The sequence below is a fragment of the Cavia porcellus genome, unplaced genomic scaffold (genome assembly GCF_034190915.1).
Source record: "Cavia porcellus strain 051 isolate PalLab524CR breed Dunkin Hartley unplaced genomic scaffold, mCavPor4.1 scaffold_16, whole genome shotgun sequence".
NCBI classification, from domain to species: Eukaryota; Metazoa; Chordata; class Mammalia; order Rodentia; family Caviidae; genus Cavia; species Cavia porcellus.
In genome coordinates this window covers 48,406,154-48,425,461 of record NW_026947499.1, presented here as the reverse complement: position 1 = coordinate 48,425,461, position 19,308 = coordinate 48,406,154, and the positions used below count along the sequence as shown (strand labels likewise).

General features: G+C 44.7%; 1 protein-coding gene across 5 annotated transcripts in view; it reads right to left on the bottom strand.

Moving 5' to 3' along the window:
• The window catches only part of Myh11 (myosin heavy chain 11), a 109,597-nt gene extending 93,993 nt beyond the window's left edge, over positions 1-15,604 (bottom strand). For 4 of the 5 annotated variants that reach the window (XM_013141690.2, XM_003477792.4, XM_013141691.2 and 1 more), the window contains exon 1: positions 15,474-15,604. The gene's annotated coding sequence lies outside the window, so the exon portion shown is untranslated. Of the gene's footprint in view, positions 1-15,469 lie in introns of all 5 variants that reach the window. The other variant, XM_013141688.3, reaches the window with a different exon arrangement.
• Between the last annotated feature and the right edge of the window lie 3,704 nt (positions 15,605-19,308).

Below are 19,308 nucleotides of genomic sequence, written 5' to 3'. Positions count from 1 at the left end.
GATACAGGTTTTGCAAGACAAAAATATGAGAAGATGCTATTCCTGCTTTTCTCTTTCAGAGCTTAAAAAACAAACAAACCACAACAACAAAGAAAAACCCCAATGATAAGATTCAGAAGCCATTTGTTCAGAGGGAAAGGTAACGTCTCCCAGGGGATCTGACCTAATAGCTAATTAAAACAAAAGAACAACAACAACAACAACAACAACAAAAAAAAAAAAACAGATGGAGAAATAAGTAAAACATTTTCCCTAAATCTGAATAGTCATGTTAGTTGTTCTAAGAGCAAAATTAGTACTTTGGGAGCTGAGGCAGGAGATCACAAATTCAAACCCTGTCTGGACAACTTAGTGACTTACTGGAACCCTGCCTCAAAATATTAAAAATGTGGGAAAGGCTGGCTGTGTATCACAGTGCAAAGGTCTGGCTTCAATTCCCACTACCCCTGAAAAAATTGAAATAAAGAATTGGAGGGATTATGTGCTATCCTAGGTTGAACAAACATTTTTTCCTGCATTTCCATGTTGTTTTTAAGTTTTGCTTAGAATTGAATAACCACAAAAGCACCTCCCTTGCCCCTCTATCATACCTCTTAAAAACACTCCCTCTGCTAGCTAATAAATGAAGATACGGCAAGACTAGAATGTAACCACCACTCTGTAACCCTAATAAGATAAGGAGCTTTGGCAGTGACTCCTGTTCACTGCTAAAAGCATTAAGCCAATGATTTTCACACTCACTGGGACAGCAGCCCAAGAATGTGCATCTGGGTATTGGGGATGAACCCAGGGCCTTGCACAAACTAGCAGTGTCCCCAACTGAGCTACAACCCCAGGCCCAAGAGTTTGCATTTCTAAATTAAAGTGTTTGCACAGGATGCAAACACTTTAATGTTTCAGTCCATGGCTCACACTTCAAGACCTATTGCAAGCACACACCTGTAATCCAGGTGCCTTAGTTACTTTCCTGGTTGCTGAGATAAAATACCTGACACTCAAAGTTGAAGAAGGAAAGGTTAATTTAGCTTAGTTTGCACAGGGTTCAATCCATAATCAGCTGGCTCCAAGGCAGGGTAGCACATGGCAGGGGGGCAACTGTTCATGGCGGTGGAACACAGCAAAGCAAAAAGGGAGCAAGAGTGGAGAGAGAGACAAGGTCTTCCGTACCCTTTTACTTCATCCAGACAACTGGGATTAAGGCAGTGCCAACCCATCAGTGGAATGATCCAGAAGTTGCACACCCTTCATCCCAGCACCCTTCATGCCAGGATTGCACCCTCTAGATTCAGCTACCACCAAAAAAGGCTGATGACCACATGAGGTTCTGGGGATCCATCTAAACACAAACCATAACACCCAGCTATTCAGGAAGCTGAGACAGGAAGATGAAAAATTCAAGGACAGTATGAGCAACTTGAGATCCTGCCTCAAAAATAAAAAGGGCTAGATGTAGCTCAGCACTCCCTGAATTCTATACCTAGAATCACAAAAAAGAAAAAAAAATGCTATAGTAAGTAAAAAGTTGTTGGAGAACTTTATAGTGGATGGATCAGGCTGGCTCCACCTGTTAAGATGTCAATATTAAGATCACAAAAAGAGCTGAATCAACATTATAAGCCTCCGGCTATGACACCAGTAGAAGTACCAGTACCATGAATTAAATATTCTTACAAGAAAAAAGGAGCCAGGCATGGTGGCACAGGACCTTTAATTCTAGCATTATAGAAGGCTGAGGCAGGAGGACTGCAAATTTGTACTAACCTGGTAACTTAACAAGGCTCTGTCTCCAGATTTAAAAATTAAAAGAGGCTGAGGATGCAGCTCAGTGCAAAGGCTCGTGTGTGTGTGTGTGTGTGTGTGTGTGTGTGTGTGTGTGTGAAAGAGAGAGAGACAGAGGCAGAGAGACAGATGAAAGGAGGTGGGGACTGAAGCTGGCGAAGCCTGGGTAGGGGAGGAAACATTAGACAATGTCAAGTACATGCTACAAAATCTAACAAATAAGAAGCTATAGTGGAGTGATACAGTAGTGGACGTGGTGGTCCACACTGATAGTCCAGATCTTAAGAGGCTGAGGCAGGAGAACCAAGGCCAGCCTGGGCTACATAGTGAGTTCAAAGCCAGCCTGAATTACATGAAACCTTGTTTCAAAAAAAGGAAGAAAAAGAAAGAAACTATTGGACAAATGACTTAGTTTCTTTACCAAGGAAATTACAAATTAAAAGGAAAGTCACATACAGATTAAAGGGGACTTGAAAAAACAACCAGCAAGCAGGAGTGGATTTCAGATCTGCAGGATTTGAATCAACCCAGCACATGCCACAGTGTCATTGCTATCTTTTCCTGGAGGCAACACTCCTTGCAATCAGGGGAAGCTCCTTCGACTCAGGAATCAGACTGAGCTGCAGAGGGGGTGCTCTGGGGGTAATTTGTGTAAATCTCTGAGGCTTCAACTCCTCATGCATTAATACTGGGGGTAGAATGGGCACCTCCTAGACTGTCAGGATTAAGTCAACCAGTGAAGCCAAATGCCTTGTTCTTAGATCCTTTCCCTCTTCTACAGACAGCTTTGTTCCTTTCTGACAGGAACCACTCACCACTGGTGGAGACTTTCATTGTGTTTACTTTTTAGCAGCTCTGCATGAGTTCTTCAGGTGTGGCCAGTGGTGTAGGGACACAGAGAGCAAAGTAGGAAATGTGACAAATTCTTCCCTAATTCTCTGACAAGTCCTTGTTTCTTATAAAATGCCCCAGTTGACTGTTTCACTCCAGTGATAGCTACTTGAAGACAGCAAAGAGAAATGGGAAGAGGGTGGCAATGAGATAAGATCAGTCTCAAGGGCTAGTAGTAGGAGTGATTGGTCTCTTTTCACACGATTCAAATTTTTTTTAATGAAAAAGTTTAACAACTGCAGTAGGAAATGCACAGAGAGGTGGAAAGGAACTCTCCTCACCTAATACACGCACGCGCGTGTGTGCACACATACACACACACACACACAGAGTCTCTCACACACATTCACACATGCTCACAGGCCTCACAAGCAATCAGAAATGAAAGACTGCTGTACTTTTTTGCCCCCTTTAAAAATTTTTGGGTCCTTAATCAGACATGATGATTATATCTGTAATCCTAAAACTCGGGAGGCTGTGGCGGGAGTTCCAGACCAGGCTTGGTTACAAAGTGAGCTCAAGACCAGCCTAAAGTGCAGAGTAAGATCCTGTCTCAAAAATACCAAAAAAAGGGGCTGGGGATATAATTCAGTGGCATAAGTGCCTGCCTTTCAAGTGTGTGGTCGTGAGTTTAATCTACATTTTAATCTCAAAAGCATTTATTATCACATGTATAAACATTATACCATTAAAGTTTAGAGGAATTTTTTTTCAAATTGGAAATTTATAATATTTTTAGAACAAACTCATAAAATGAAAAACATTAATTAGGAATATTACTTGCAGAAAGGGAGAAAGATTTCTTTTTATCCCTACAGTATATATTACCCAGTACTTATTTTTCTCTTTTCTATCAAGCTTCTAAAGTAAATATTACTGGGGAGATTTTTTTCTTTCTTTTTTTTTTTTTCATTTTCTTTTTTGTCTTTTTCCTTTTTATCGGTACCAGGGATCGAACTCACGACTGCCTGCTTCCAAGGCAGGCGCTTATGCCGCTGAGCTAAATCCCCAGCCCCAGAGATTTTTTTCTTATGCTGAAGTGGTGCCCAGGAGCCACAACAGGATTTTTAATTAGACTAACTGAAATCTTTCTGCATGTTTCATGCATAGATGGATCCCTACGTTTCTTCGTATTTGGGTTCCAACAGGAAATAGCACTGTTTATGCCAGTTGTACATCCTACCACTCAGTTTGTGTCCTTTGATAGATATAAACTTAAAAATATAGCAGCGTTAATGCAGTGAAACACTTTCTCAGGAAAACTTTGAAAAAATCCAAATAAGTGAGCAATGCTAATAAATGTTTTCAACATAATACTTTAAAACTCACTAAGTACATGAAAGGTAAAAATTAGAGACTGTAATTACACACAGACCTTAAGAATATTTCTTTTTCCTTCAAATATGCTATTCTCAGAATATATTGTATTTTACCAAAAATCTAATTGCAGGCTTTAGAAAATAGTTTACATTTTTGGTCAGTTTGAATTGTGTGTAGTGTTTGGTATATATACTCCCAAGAAGCTTAAAAATACCTAACCTGTCACTGCTGAAAGGTCAAACCTAGAGAATAATGGATAAGCCAGTTAATGCCATGTAGATAAATAAGAAGCTACTTAAACTCAAAACACTTAAGTTATTAACATGTGAAGTCTATGCAAATTCCAAAGCATACAAACAGTGAGGTTTTAACTCATGAAAATAAATGTTATGAAATCCTGAAGCATTAATTTGCTTTTTTGCTTCATTAAAAATACTTCATATCACATCTTTACGTTATCTCACAAACTAATATATGTAATGGTTTCAGTTGTTTAGCACATAAAACTATTTGGGAAGATCCCAACGTGGTACTGAAACACAAGATACAATCATAACTCTAAAGAAGAAGCAGAAATGAATCAGTTAGGTGTCGCGGAACCTGTGTACAAATAAAACAGCCCTGCTTGTGCATCTGTGAGCACTGGTGTAGGTTTGCTGGGAGGATGTACATCAGCATCCTCTTCACTGAGGCGGGAAGCCTTCAGGCCACAGTGCTAGATTACCTATCGGAGACTGCTCCCAGCACACTAGGGGCTGCCTGGCCACCCTCTGCCCCCAGTCACCGCCTCTGCACTGGGTGGCGTAGAGTCCAAAACAGAGGGCAGGCAGCGAGCATGGGAGGGAAAGACCCCACCGTATCCCCACGATGCCAGAGGTGGCCCCTTGTACATTTTTAAAAAGTAATTCCAGCACCAAGGGAGGATGAGGCAGGAAGATCACAAGTTCAAACCCTGCCTGGGTAACTTAGTAAGATCCTTGATCAAAATAAAAATAAAATACGGGCTGGAGAAGCTCCATATGAAGGCCCTGGGTTCAATCCCAGTATCATGCAAAAGAGAAAAGAAAAGTGAAGAAAGAAAGGAAGAGACATCGTTATAAGGAAAACATGGCAAAATGGAATATAATTTAGAAAAAAATCAGCTTGAAAGCACACCCTCAAAAAGCAAAAATTAAAAATAATTATGAGGCAAACTGAAAAATTTGACATTGTCTTTTTTTTTACATTGAAAAATATCCTAAATTTCTTGGTATGAAAATCTGTGACTTTGGTATGAAAATCTACCGTAATTTTGTAGGTTTAAGGTCCTTTCCATTTAGAGACTCCATGGAGGATTCTGGATGAATGGACATACCTGGGGATTATCAGGGAGCACGGAGGGAGTGAATTAGGTACAGTTAAAGAAAGACAGCTCTGTTTACTCATTGCTGGGTGACAGTGCCACGCTGGTCTCTCTGCTTTTGCTCGTTTTGACATTTTTCTTAATAGGAACAATATCACTATATAAAATTGAGCTGGCACAGGGATACACATGTATAATCCTGGGTTCTTGGGAGACTGAAGCAGGAGGATCTCAAGTTCAAAGCCAGCCTGAGCAACTTAGCAAGACCCTGTCTCATAATTTTAAAAATATTTTTAAAAGAATAGGGATGTGACTCAGTGGTGCTTGCTGGGTTTAATTCCTCATGCTGAGAAACACACACACACACAGACACAAACACACATGCATGCACACACAGGACCCACCATAAAACCAAACTGTCTTCCACTTGAAAGCAATGTACACTCTGCACTATCTCCTTTAATGGCACACAGGACTCAGTTTTCTGAATGCTCACAGTGACAGCACCCCATGACCCCTCATGGCTCTGGGCGAGAGCACGTAGGTGCAGTACCAAAAAGCATTGCCATGGCTCGAGGAAGCAATAGTCAGACTTACAGGTCAGGAAAACAAGGCTCAGAGAGGTGAGGGAACCTGTCCCAGGGCACACAGTTAGCAAGTGGCAGAGCTGGGTTCTGATCCCAGTCTGCCTGGTGCCTGGGCTCATCTACCTGCTATACAAGCTGATCCGGCTTGTCAGAAGCTCTGTGCCGTACTTTTTTGTTAGTCCACGTTTGCAGGGCATAATGTTTACATTCCTCGTGGTGAGGTGGTCCATGTGCGTAACACATCTTAATTCCTTTTCTCATTCCCTTTCCCTCTCCTTCCTCCCCTGCTCTCTATCTCTTGGTCCTCTTCCCATTTCAGAAACATACGGCTCCCTACTTCCTACGACCTGTCTTCTATTGCAGATTATTTTGAATAAATTAATCAGCCTTTTAAGGTACCTGGCACCTAACAGACATTCAGCATGTATTCAGATCAGATTGTGGGACTACAATTTCATACCACAAAAAGGGTAAAACCCACAAAGGCACCCCTGAGCACAAAAAGAAAGACACAAAAAGGACTATGACTATTTAAGTGAGGTGCCAAATCAGAGAAAATAGGTCTATGGAGGTAGAGGCCAGGGTAATAGAAAAATTACTGTGGGGACAAAGTAACAGAAACACAGGACACTGGGGAGGAGGTTTCATGTCTTCCCTCAGCCTTCCCTCAGGTACTGAGGATGGGACCCAAGGCTTTCACAGTGAGCTACATTCCCAGCCCTTTTGATTTTATTTTGAGACAGGGTCAGGCTAAGTTGCCAAATTGCCCAGCCTAGACTGGAACTTTCAAGCCTCCTGCTTCAGCCTCCAGAGTGCTGGGATCACAGGAAGCACCACCATGCCTGGTTGATGTTCTTTCGCTTAATCTGAGGGCAGTCAGAGAGTGTTCACCTTGAGGAAATCCATCGAGCTGCAAGCTCATGGTATACTCTTCTGCAGGTAAAATACACTTTGTTTTCTTGTTTATCTTTAACTGGGGTGAAACCAACCTAACGAAACATACCACCTTAAACATGTAAGCATGTAAGTTCAGTAGTGTTGTGTATTCACATTATGCAATCACTACACAATTTTTTCCAAAAGTAGTGAATTAGACCAAAGAGCTCAGAGTTTTAATTATTTTGAGCAGGATGATAACTGAGTTCTAATTGCATTGTAGATGTGTTGCCTTAAAAATCAGAGAAAAAATTAACCTGGGCATGGTAGCGCACACCTGTAATCCCAGCAAGGAGGGAAACTGAGGCAGAAGGCCCATGAGTTTGAGTCTCACCTGGGAAACTTAGTGAGAACCTGTTTCTAAATAAAATTCTTAAAAGGGCTGGGATAAAGAAAGATGAACTTGAAGCGTCTGTAAGTAAATGGATATTATTTGAGGCCATAATATTTAGTAAAATAAGTCAGACACACAAAATTGAATATTGTGTGTGTTTTTTTAATAAGAGAAACTGTATTATATATAAATATACAGCGAGAGAGCACAAAATGAAGATAAATAGAAGTAGGGAGGTCTTTTTCAAATGTATGCAGGAACAAAAGATGGAGGGAGGGTTTAAAAAGTATTTGGAGGAAAAAAGATGATGAAAATGGAGCTTTTGCAGCTGGGAAGGAGACCAAGAACTGGAAAGAGCAGGGAGGGAGGGTGAGGGCGGAGATAAAGAAGAAGAAAAATTAATCTGTGATATACACACCTGCCAGCTCCTCATTATAAATACAGTCATTATGTACTGCAAACATGTACTAATAAAAAAACCAGTAAAATACTCTGTACTGCAAGAAAAAAGAAAAATCAGGGGGAAAAAGCAAAAGATTCAACAGAAAAATGAAAGGATACACACATTCCCACTTCCAGGAATCTGGAACTCTAGGACTCGAAAGCACAAACCAAATAAAAAGAGCTCTGCTGGCTCCCTCCGCAGGCTTTGATGCCTCTGACAGTTACGAGGTGTGAAAGCCGCTTTGGTCAAGGAAACGGGACAACCATGAGACAACCGCTCATTTGCAACCGCGGCATTTCCCACACTGGGCTCCCTGGAAGCCTGTTTCTTTGATGTATTGGGGTTGCAATGGGACAGGGAGGTTGCAAAGCTTTTCAGACACAGTGCTGATGTCAAATCCTCTAGGAAGGCAGCCTATGCCCCCTGCCCTTCATTATCATGCAGAATCCAGGTTAGGATATCCAAGCTCCTGGCACATCTTGAAATCCAAAAACTCCTTAACTGCTGCAAACCTGGGGCTCTGCAAACAGCTTGGCCACATATCTGCCCTGGAGAAAATTCAGTGAGCCCTACCAGTCCCACAGACACTGCCTGCTGAGTCATGCTATCCTCGCATTTAATCCCCTCAAACACCTAAAAGAGAAGCATCTTTCCTTCACAAACGAGGAAACCAAGACACAGAGAAATCAAACACCTTGCTCATCCCTCTATGGCTGGTTATGGGGAATCTGAATAAGGATGCATTTTCAGGGACCTCAGGTCTCTGTTCACCTTCTCCAGAGCAAGTAGAGAACTTGAGGACAGAGGAATTGCGAAATATAAGGGACACATCCTGAATTGGTCCTGGTGAATTCAAGGTTCAAGATAAATTAGCTTTCTTGAGTATAAGCACTTGTCTCAGTGTACACTGAGAGCCTTGAGATTTTAAAACTTGGGGGTAGTATTGGCAAGGCAGAGTGTTGGGACAGGCATTAGAAGAGATGCAGGGTGGGGGGATCCCTCTCTGGGGCCCTGGCTTTAAACCTACTGCAGCCATTGGAGAACACAGGGCCAGTTGTGGGATTCTGAGCGAATTAAAGTGTCACTTGGTCTGCTGTTCCCTGCTGCAGCCTTGGCTTTATAAGGGGTTTCTCAATCCTGTTTGGGGCTGACGTTTGGGGCCAGACGGCTCTTCCTGTGGGGGATCGTCCTATTCATTATAGGAGTCCAGCAGTCCATCGAGCCCACTCATTGCCAATACCCACCCGTCCCCAAGCCATGATGATTAAAAACATGTTCCCAGAGGCCAGACAGCCCCTGCAGGGAAATACTGGCCAGCTGAAAACTTGGGATTTATAGTGAAAACAGCCTAACTTAGGCAAGATGACCAAAAGTGAGGGTGACACCACCCAGGGAACCTACACCTGGAGCCCCAAGGACAAAGTCAGCCAGGTGAAGAACACATCAGACCACAGGCCGACCTCGGAGACTGTGCCCGCTGTCTTGCACTGTCTGTCCCCACAGCCATCTTCTCCCCACATCTCTTAGATCCTGCGCTTTGTACCCACCCTGAAGCAGAAAGGACACCTGCAGGATTAGTCCCCAGATCTGACAGATACGAAGAACCATTTATGATCAAGGGCTAAATCCCCTGATCCCCACCCCTGCTGTACTAGAGATTGAACCCATGGAGCACTGAGTTATATCCCCAACCTTTTATTGGAGACATGATCTTCATAAATTTCCCATGCGGGTCCTGAACTTGTGATCCTCCTACCTCAGCCTCATGAATATCTGGGATTATGGGTGTGCACCGCCATGTCTAGTTTGAGCATTTGAGTGAAAGCAAGGAACTCTGCTTCTACCACCATCAGCAATGTTTGAAAACGTACAAGTGTTGGTCAGGGGTCCATTCCTGGCTTCCTTTCCAACAACCACTGTTTCATTCTTTCAGCAAACAAGCTGCCCATTAGTCTCTGGAAGACCATAGGCCTCCAGCCACAATCCCAGCTCTGCCTTGCACTCGGCAACTCTGGGTAAGTCACTCTCCCTCTCTGTACCTCGCTTTTCATTTGGAAGAAACAATAGTAGCCTGGCCTCACATCACTACCTTATGGTTCCGATGACTTGGTATTCAAGAGTTGAAATTGGACCGATATGTGGCTGCTTTTTTTTTTGTTTTGTTTTAGTTTCTCTTCTCTGCTTTAGCATGAAGGCAGAATGACAGAGTGTAGGATTTGCCCATTGCCAGGCCTGGTCATCATCAGCTGCCCTTGGGATTTGCCTTCCAAATCACCAGTTCAAGATTTTGCACAGAGAGACAAACCCAAACCCTGCCTGGAGGGCAGGAGACTAATCAGGCACAGAGTAATTGAGGGCAGATCTTCAATTATTGCTTGGACATTAAACGCCACACAGGCAAGAGGAATGTTCTCTGAGCCTGAGTGGCTGTACACATGTGAGCCGGAAGGAGTCACCAGTGAGCTCCAGGAGAGGGGCTGAGCCCTAGGGTGCACGTGTCCTTCCGGCCCAGGCTGTCCCAGGAGGCCATCTGGGCTCTAAATCTCTTATTTAAAAAAGCTACTATATTGGTCTAAATCTATTACTGAAAATAGCCACTATGTATTATCCTTAGGTGTGAATTCAGGTAGTTTTCTACATTTGCTATCTCTATTTCTCTTGGATGTTCAGAGGGTTGGGCCTTCCTGTTATCCCCATTTTTCTGCCAAGATGAGTGAAGTCTTCAAAGATAAACTAAAGAGCCAGATGAGGGGCTCATGCCTGTGATCCCAGCACTCTGGGAGGCTGAGGCAAAAGTGTCCCAAGTTCAAGACACTGTCCCAAAAACAAACTGGGCACATAGCTCATTGTGAAGGTCCTAGTTCAATCCACAGGGGCATAAATCAAAAAGCCCTCGCTAGTCCAAACTGGAGTCAGGATTTGAACCCAGTTCTGACAATCACTTCACTCTTAGCACGAACTCTCTCTCTTGCTCCCTGGTACCGCACACCAGCCACTCACCATCCACATGAGCCACCACCCGAGAGCACAGCTCCAAAAATCACCCGCTCCTTACCAAGAAAGGTGGACTGTGAACCTGGCTTGATTTGGGCTATAGCAATCTTTTTCATTTTGTGGTACTGTGGATTGAATTTAGGGCTTTTGCACTGAACTACTTTCCTAACCCTTAAAAAGTTTTTTTTTTTGTTGTTGTTGTTGTTCTTATATTCTAGATAGGGATTTGCTACATGACCCAGGTGGGGCTTGAATTTGCTGTCCTTCTGCCTCAGCCTCCTAGAAAGCAGGGATTATAAGTACAGCATGTGTCACCACAGCTGGTATAATTGTTTTTCATGTCACTTTGGAAGGAAATGCTTTTATTTAGTAAAATCAAATTATTTTTTCCTTCCAAGATATCTTTATTAGAAAGAGTCACAATCACCTCAGCAGAGGGCCTTCTGCGAAGGAAAGAACCAGCCAGCTGGGGCTCTAACAGCCCCCTTGTGTTTTATGTTTATAACTCTGGCACAGCGTTACTTACAATAAATGCATTGCCACGTGTGTGACTGTTCTGAGGTGAAATCTGTTCTTTCAAGGGCCGTTTAATACTATCCTTAATTTTAAATGTACATCCCCACTAACTTAGCAATTGCATGGCAGAGAAGTTATCCCACAGATAAACTCATAAATTAGACAACAATATACAAGTTGAACATCCCTACTCCAAAAAGCTAAAATCCAAAACTTTCCTAGTGCTGACACGACAAGACAAGGAGAAAATGCCACAACTGACCTGTGACAGATTACAGTTAACACACAGCTGGCCTGAGAATGTAGCCCCGGGGTAAAGCACTTCCCTAGCATATGCTATTGGGTCCCCTCACCAAGAAATAGATATACAGATAGGCAGAAAAACAGACGTCTATATGTATATACATGGATAGAAATATATTCATGTACATATACATATACATATGTATACAAATTTTCACAGAATATTCCAAAACTTAAAACATTTTCAGTCCTAAGCATCTTAGATAAAGCATATTCAATCTGAAACCTTGAATATTCCTAGCTATTCCCTGAAACACTATATATAAGAAATAGTGCCATAAACCTGGTATATTTTAATAAGTGATTGAGAAAGGTATCATACTTCCATATAAGAGAGTACTACACTGCAGATAAAAAAATGCCAAAATCTGTGATGCAGAAAGATAGCCAAGATATTATAATTAGGTAAAACAATTAGTGTACAGAATGCTGACATTTGCATAAAATTTTAATTTAGAAAATTTCAGAATGCTATACAAAAATACATTTGCCATGACTATATGTAGAAGTGTGGGAGGATGAGAGAAAGGGAAATAGAGCAGAAAGCGATGCCATCTGGAGACCTGGAGTGACCATGATGCCCCTGGGGGCCGCAGCCACCAGCCCTTTCTGAGACTCTTGACATTTGCTGTGTGCTTTGCCAGAGGAGGGGCAGAAGTACAGTCATCACCCCACTTCATCCATGGCTGATGGGTGCCAGGCACCCTGTGGACCCTAAAATCTGCAGGTGTTCATGTGCCTTACATACAATGGCATAGTACCTGCAAATAACCCATATACATCCTCCTACAGACGTTTAATCTTCTCTGGATGACTCCTAATTCTCATGCAAGTGCATACAATCAGTTGTTACAATGTATGGTTTAGGGACTAATGACAAGTGAAACACCAGTGTGTGTTCACAGATGCAATTTAAAAAATATTTCCAATCCATGGTATACTAAATTCAAAGATACGGACTCACACCACAGAAATGTAATCAACATGGCGAGGCCAAGTCTGCAGGAGTGAGAGGGTCAGTCCTACAGTGCTTTCCTAGGGGCTTTGACGAGGACGGGACCCGGCTCCCTGATGCCAGCCAGTGGTGCCCAGGCTCCCTTTTCAAGAATGCTGGGCAGCTTCTGCCTCCACCCTCCGGATCACTATGATGTGCTTCCAAATTCTTCCCTTCCCATTCTTGAACTCCGTTTTTTTTCTCATGTGGACACGGGGAATACAATTAAAGGTCAATGATGATGCTGAGAAGAACCAGGGAGCAAAGGGCCAATGTGAAAGCCAGGCAGGCTTCTCCCAGGCACAGGTAAGCTCTAAGATCTCCCGAGACCCTGAGCAAATCACGTTTTGACCTAGTAAGGAGACACGGCAATGATACAGAAGTTTACAATCACTACTTTGAGTCCTAGACAGACAGTGAGTTTCTTTAAAAAGAAATTACACAAAAATAGAAAAAAAAATGGGATAAGTTTCTCCATTATAGGCTTCTTGGTTGTGCCAAGGATTAGCTGTGCCACAGAGCAGGCTCCTTAACATCTTTGGTCATATTTGCTATAAATAACCATCATCAGATTTTGTCAGGCACTATGCTAAACTTTTCAAACCCATCATCTCAGCTAACTTTCCCTGAAAGGTAAGGCATCCTGTCTTCCTTGTCAGCTAGATGAGCTGTTGTGCAAGTTACTGAGACTTCTTATTTATAAAACAGGGCCAGTAATATTAACATCTGCTCCAAAGGGATCTTGTAATATGAGAATTCCTAGGATGGCTTCAGCAAGTCACCCAGCAGAAGTGCTCACCACCCATTGGCTATTCTCTCTTGTCCCATTTTACAGATGGGAAAACTGATACTGGGGGAGGCCAACATCCACGATTTTTAAATTTTCTTATCACCTTCTAGTGGATTGAAAATCAGCCTTGGTTTCCCAGAAAGATCTAATGTACATGTGATTTTAGAATTACACAGTGAGGCTTGAAGCATAAATCCTACCCATTTAGATTCAATGCACAGAGGAAAGGAAGAGATAATTTGTCATCAAAAAGTAAAATTTTCAAGTAAAAAGGAATAGGAAAAAATAATTTTTCTTTCCTCCCAAGTATCCTTTCCTCTGGGCTCCTCCACTGGTTCCTGCCAGAGAAGGACAAGGCAGAGGACTCCCCAGGGCCTTGGCCAGCAAGGCTGCAGTGTGAGCCTGGGTAATTGGTGAGGGGGCTGGAGACGGCCTCATGGAAAATGCTACCATACATGGGCATGTTTGCTTCGATCTCAGCCCTCCCACAGAAAAGTAATGATAAATCCATAACAAATACCTTGTACGGAATAGCATGTCTATTTTAGACATGATAATAAAAGATGGTATTTACCAGGCAAACCCAGGAGGCTGCTCAAAGGAGACCTGGCAAGTTCACATTTTGGGGTTTGGGGATGGCAGCCCACCTCAGATCATCACCCCTCTAAGGAACAAACAGTGCTTCTTATTTTAAATAGGTGATGCTTAGTTTAAGTTTTCTTCAAAGAGATGCTGATAAATATTTACTTTGCTGGAAGCATTTGCTCTTAACAGAGACCCGACTCCAATAAGAAATTTTGTCCTCAGTAAAGCAAAAAAAAAAAAAAAAAAAAAAAAAAAAATGGTAAGGTAAAGGGTATAAACTTGGCATCAGACTGACCAGGAAATGGGGCCAGTCATTTACTAACTGTGTGACCCTGGACAAGGACTTCACCTTTCTGAGCCTTATATATTAAACAAGCATCATTAGACATTGATTGCAATGATGAAATGCGATCACTCAAGTTAAATGCTGCTACAGGACCTGTCACTTAAGTGTTCCATCAACAGTAGCTATCTGGGAAAGAAGGTAGCAGGAAAAGGTTTTTCCTTGCAAAGATACTCAACCTTATTTTACATCCTGCCATCTATGATTTCAGTTCAGCATCTTCCAGCTTGCTTTCTTTAAACCAACTTTAAATCAGCAGCTTATGTAAACCAAACAAATGAAGAAGTCTAGAGAAAAACAAAACTACATGAAGCCATTTCTTCAGTCAGCCTGCATCCCTTTGCCAAGTCCTGTCCAATTCACAATGTAGTCTATCAGCTCTTAATGCTGTAACTAAACACTTTCTACTTGGGTATCTAAACATGCCAAAATTCCGGCAGCTTTCTGTGCTAGGAGCAGCCACACTTTCCTTTGGTCCTCTGTGTCCCCACAACAGCAATTTTGTACTGATGACACTGGGAGAAGCCAGCATTATCTTACCAAATGCACCTGTAGGTAGCAGGCACAAATGGGGAGCTTGGCATTCATCTGGATATCTGGGGCCCCTGTGGTCAAGCTGGATGAGTTTTAATTTATTCATTCATTTCAATTCAGAGGCACTGGGTCTGGAAGAAAACTGCACTGTAATAAACCTTATCTACGGGTAAGCAGCCAATCTCCCCAGGGTTATCAACATGTGTGATGAAAAGGCTTCTCTGCTGAGTGTCCCGCCCTAGGGTGCTTTTTAACACATTCTCCGAACAGCTGAGCAGATGCTTTGAAATCCACTGCAGCCTCACTTTGTGTGCCTGCATATTAGCAAAGTGACTTTTCAGCAAAGCGAAGTTGCACTTTTTAAATGCCTAGAATTAAAGTGAAAAGGCCTGACGGTCCAAGTCAGACCACCTCATAACAAGAATATTCTGGGAATCTTGGGTACTTTTGATTTGTTTTTCTCAGGCTGGTGCTGTACCACTAAGCTACATCCCCAGCCCCTGCCCTTTATTTTTAAGTGCAAGGTTTCTGTTTTGTTTTTATTTGTTTTCCCCTGGAGTTTCTAGCAGCACTGGGGTGGCATCTGTCATATGCTCACGCCAGGGTTACTTCTCATTGCTCGGGAAATGCTGGTTTAGAGGGAACTCTGGGATGAGCTGGGATAATAAAGGACCTCACCACAGTTTTTATAAGCGGATGACAAAGATCTGTAGAATGTCCTGCAGGACTCTCAAACCCACCACCCAGTCTGCCCCAGCAGGACCCCTAGTACTTACAGACCTCCAACTGGGGGCGCTGACGAGAAGGAACTGGATGGAGAGCTCAGATCTGGCACACCTCCCAGGCCAGGGCGTCCAAATCTCCCCTCCAGTCTGGGACTCCGGGTTTTATAGACTCGAGCAGTCTTGGGGGTGGGGGTGAAGGTGGGGGCAGCCTCGGGGGCGGGGCGGGCGGGGAGGGTCCAGCGCTGAGCCCTTCACTGCCCCCTGCAAGGCACCGGCCCCCTGCAAGGCAAGCCGGTTTTGCCCAGGGTCCGGCGCGCGCTCTTGGTGCTGCAGGCGCTCGCTAAAGGGCTGAGGGCGCACCCAGCCACCCCTCACCCGGGCTGTCACCAAGATTCGGGGTCCCTAGAGGAAAAAAAAGAGTGGAGCCCGCAGCGTCTATAGGGGATGCAAGAATTTCTTGCCTGAGCCAATTCCAGACGTATGGGCTTTATTTAACCCCTTCCTGCCGGAGCTGGGACAGTGGCGGATCTGACTCGGTGCCTCCTTTCCTGGTGTCATTTTATTCGCCTGCTGCTGTCTAGAAAGTGGGGCAGCCTTGTTGTGGGAAGTGTAAGGAAAGGGGATCTTTCAGAACTTCTCAAAGGGCCAGGCAGGCGTCCCGCCGCACCCCGACTGCTGGGAACTGTGCGGGAAGGGAAATTTTTTACTTTTCCCAGCTTGCCAGCCCCACCTGCACCCATGCCACCGCAACCGAAATTAAAATGAGCAGAAGTCGCTGTTGGCACTCCAGCACCACCACCAGCACCCCTGTCTCCGGGTGTGTGCCTCGCCAGCCGCGTGAACTCGGACAAGTCACTTCGCCGCCCGCAGCTCAGTGTCCACTGTGCCAAAGAGGGGCGCGCGGGCGCGGGGAGGGGAGTCGTTATGCATTTGGCGAGGTGCGGGTCAGAACCCGGGAGGACGAGTGCCCGAGGAGGACTCCGCCGGCCAGTGCTCCCCTCCCCAGAAACCCCGAGAGGGGGCAGCCTCTCCCTCTCCGTCTCGAGCGCACCCTGTGTGCGCGCCCTGTGCGGCCGTCGGCGTCCCCGTCTCTCCTGCGGGACACTCTCCGTCACCGCCTCGCCCCCTCCCTCTGCCCGTGTGTCCGTCTGTCCCTCTGGCCATCGCTGCCTCTACCTTCTGCAGCTGTCACCCCATCTTTGGCCCCATGTCTCACTATCTCTGGTCGCTGTCTCTGTCTCGCCGTCTCCTCCCTGTCCCTCTCCTCTCTGTCACACACGCACACACAGGCCATAAAAGGCAGTCGAGGCAGCGGGCTGGCCCCGCTCCAGGCCGGGACGCCGGCTTCCCGCTCCGGGTGCGGACCGGCTCCGAGGTTCCTGGGCCCGGCCCGGCCGGCCGGTCCTCCCTCCGCAGGCGCTGGGCGGGAGACAACCCAAAAAGGCCAGGCGCGGTTCCTTCCTACAGGAATTCCCAGCGCCACATACCAGCCGGGGCTGCCCGCTCCCCCTGACTAAATATGGTGCGAGCCGCCTCGGGTGCTGCGGGCTGGGGACGCGACCTTCATCCCGCGCTGGCCCACAGGATGAATTTTCGAGTATTCCCTGCAGATGCAATGGTGGGGTGACAAGAGTCCTCTCTGCTTGGAGCAGAGCTGGGTGGGAATGGACAGCCCCTCCACACCCCTGTAGGTCCCTGCTGCTTCAGCGATTTGGGGGACAGAGTTAAAGGAGCTGGGAAGAGCCAAGCCAGGCTTTGTACTTTGCATCCACCCCTCTTCAACAACCCTGCCCCTTGCAACCACATCTTTAAGAATATCCCCATTTTGCAGGTGAGAAGACTGAATCCCAGAGGAATTCGTTGGCACCAACATGAACTGACCCTAGGACTTTCTGATGCCATGGTTCACTTCCAGGGCTGGGGTTGTAGTTCAATGGTAGAGCATTTGCCCAGCATTCATAAGGCCCGTGGCTTCATCCCCAGCACCTGTTTAAAAAATCGTAATCGAGAATTGGGGTAGGGTGTTTTTCAATGGTAGCGCTCTTGCCTATCATGCTCAACGTCCTGAGCTTCATCCACAACAAAGCAAAAACAAAAAAACAAGGCTAGGGGTGCCCACCTGTAATCCCAGCCCTCTGGAGGCTGAGGCAGGAAGAATGCTGTGAATTCAAGGCTAGTTTGGGTCACAGTGAGTTCAGGACCAACCTGAACTGCATCGCAAGATCCTGTCTCAAAAAACAAAACAAACAAAAACAACCCTCCCCTAAAAGCAAAACAACACATCCCATGATTTACTTCTAGACAAGAGGCCTTCAAGGATAATGGCCAGGTGAAGACCCTGGACAGGATTCTCAGGTTAGATGTCTGACTTTGGATCTGCCAGTGTCACTTTCTATGACAACGGGCAAATAACTGTCTATTTGTGCCTCTGTTTCCCTACTTATTAAAGGGAATACCAGCTACTTCCTGGCTTTCTGTAAGCAGTCCTTCAAGTGGTGTGAAAGGCACATACAGCACTGCTTCATGTTAGCTGCTGTCTCAACAAACATGAAGCCCAGCCAGGCTGCACCAGGCTTGGGACAACCCTGTCTAGCGGTTCCTGCCGCCTCTGGACCTCTCTGCATCACAGTCCGGCTTGGCCCCTTCATCCCTCCACTCAAGTTCACCTGGTTTTTATCCTTGAAAGCATCTGAGGCCAGCTCCTCCCTCCAGGGGGCCCAGATCAAACAGCCCAGAACAGCCAGGATTCAGCTGGCTGGGGAAATGGGTGGTAAAGCTCTTTGGAAAGTGATAAATGAGCTGCTTTCCCACATGCCTTTTCACATCTACACTGTAAAAGGAGTGGAAATTGTCCTTGCATTCACGGAGAAACAAAGGATGGGGCAAAGACTGAAGCTGATCATCCTCTTCACCCTGAGCAGCTGCCCCAATCTATTTGCTGGCCTAAAGGAAGAACAGGCGTTTCCACCACAGGCCTTAACCTTGTTACTTGCACAGAGGTTATAACTGATTGTTTAAAGAACTTGTTGGTAACTTTAGAAAGAACGTTATTAAGTGGAGACTGCAGCAAACACTCAGTTTTACTGCATTCTCTCATCTAATCCTTCTAATATTGGTACAATATAGGTACAAGTTTAGAGAGGGTATATCAAATGTTCAAGGTGGCACAGGCATTAGTCTGGGAGCAGGCATTCCAACCCAACTGTCTGACACAGAGGCTCTAGTAATAGACAGAAGTCGGAGATTTTTAACCCTAGATCTGCTAAGCACCAGAGAACAACTTCAGAATTATCGGTTAACTTCTGAGCCAGTCTTCTCAGAAAACCAAAGATCAGACTCTGCCTCAGCCACTTGGCAGGGTTAAGTGAATTTTAAGGCCTTCTATAAACCATTTCATACCTCTCTGGCATGCTGTTCGGGTATCCATAGAAGGTGTGTTCAGTGAACAGTCATCCAATAACTATCTCTCTCATATACAAGATTCAGATGTTTGAATCCTTAGGAGTGTTTTGTTCTACAAGTTAAATCAGATGCCTGTTTTACTTCTCATGCTCAAAAGGTCTGTTGTTTCGAGGCTTTTGCAGAAAACTTCACAAAATGTCACTTTGACTGAGTGCTGTGAAATAATTTTCCTTTGCATGTCTTTTCTATGGGGGACTGATTAGTGAGAATTTCCAAAAACTCATGAAATAAAATGGCAGAGGGGAATTTTCTCTCCTGGAGTCTTTTTAAAAAATCAAATAGCTCTTTATTTGCTCCAAAAAGCCCCCAAGTGTGAGCCCCTCCAATTTTTAGTACTGACAAAGGTTGAATCCAAGCAGGGTTTATTCCTGCGTGTACTCTGGGATTTCATTACTTAAATGTGTACCAGCTCAAATGAACTAGCTCAA